Source organism: Octopus bimaculoides, chromosome 5, assembly GCF_001194135.2.
Source record: "Octopus bimaculoides isolate UCB-OBI-ISO-001 chromosome 5, ASM119413v2, whole genome shotgun sequence".
Lineage (NCBI taxonomy): Eukaryota > Metazoa > Mollusca > Cephalopoda > Octopoda > Octopodidae > Octopus > Octopus bimaculoides.
The window spans coordinates 97,523,570-97,525,334 of NC_068985.1; positions in this window are offsets into that span (position 1 = coordinate 97,523,570).

Genomic DNA, 1,765 nt, shown 5'->3' on the forward strand with positions numbered 1-1,765 from the left:
TAATATTGATTTCTGAAATTGGCACGAAGCTACAGAATTTTCGGCCGAGGTGCAGTCGATTACATCGACCAAAGTACCTACCTAACTGTGGTATTTTATTTTATCGACTCTGAAAAGAAAGAAAGAGTGAAAAAAAAAAAAAAATAGAAAAGAAAGCGAAACTTGATCGTGAGCGGGGTTTGAACTGAGTAGTTTTAACTAAATAGCTAACTGACCCTCGGAGGAGTGAAAGGCAAAGACGACCCCGGTCGGTATTGAACTTAGAACGTGAAGAGTAGTAGGAAATATAACAGGGTTTTCTACGACGCTCTTACGATTCTCCCAACCTGCTATTACATATATATCCCTTTCTACAATAGGCACAAGGCCTGAAATTTTAGAGGATGGGGATAGTTGACGTCATCGACACAGGGAATCAACTGGTATTTATTTTATCGATTCCGAAAGAATGAAAGGCTAAGTCGACTTCGGCGGAATTTGAACTTAGAATGTAATGATGGATGAAATGCTGCTAAGCGTTTGATCCATTAAGCTAAAAATTTTGCTACCTCACCGTCCTTACGTGGATTAGATAATAGTTTCGAATTTAGGCACAAGGCCAGCAATTTCGACCCTAGTGCTCAACTGGTACTTATTTTATCAACTCGAAAGGATAAAAGGTAAAGTCGATCTCGGCGGAATATGAACTCAGAAAATAGAGACAGACTAAATGCTGTTGGGCATTTTTCTGACTCTTATTTCTTTATTGCCCACAGGGGGCTACACATAGAGGGGACAAACAAGGACAGACAAAGGGATTAAGTCAATTACATCGGCATGCTAATGACTCTGGCAGCTTGCCACCCTAACGTGTGTTAAATAAACCTTTCTATTATAGACACAAGGCCTTAAATTTGCGAGGAGGGAGTAAGTCGATTACATCGACTCCAGTACGTAATGGGTACTTATTTTAATCGACCTCAAAAGGATGAAAGCAAAGCTGACCTCGGTGGAATTTGAACTCAGAATGTAGCAGCGGACTCGGGACTGTAAGATTTTCGGACCGAACGCCTTGCGGTATTTGTTTCGGCTCTTTGCATTCTGAGTTCCAATTCCATCGTGGCCTATTTGGATGGAAGACTTAATCTGTCCCCGACGTAATACCACTGCCTGACACCTTTGGTGCCTTTAGCTGAATCGGCTCTGCTGCAAGCATACCGACCATTTCTTACGTTTGAGGATGTTTTCCCTTCTTGAAGGCCCTCTATAAAGGACATGAACATCACGAAATGTTGACCTTTATAGCTAGACTATTAGATGTTGTTGGCACTCCGTCGCTTACGACGTCGAGGGTTCCAGTTGATCTAATCAACGGAACAGCCTGCTCGTGAAATTAACGTGTACCCTTAACGTAGTTCTCGGGGATATTCAGCGTGACAAGGCTGACCCTATGAATTACAGGTACAACAGAAACGGGAAGTAAGAGTGAGAGAAAGAGTACAGCAGGGTTCGCCACCATCCCCTGCCGGAGCCTCGTGGAGCTTTAGGTGTTTTCGCTCAATAAACACTCACAACGCCCGGTCTGGGAATCGAAACCTCGATCCTACGACCGCGAGTCCGCTGCCCTAACCACTGGGCCATTGCGCCTCCACACTATTGTATGATGCAAAATTTATCCAGCACATCTTCGTCACCTCAAGGGAAAGATGCAGGGCTGCATTAAGCCCCATCGACGCCTTAAGCATTTAAAAGATTTTGGTACCCCCGTATATTTGTAATTCAAAAT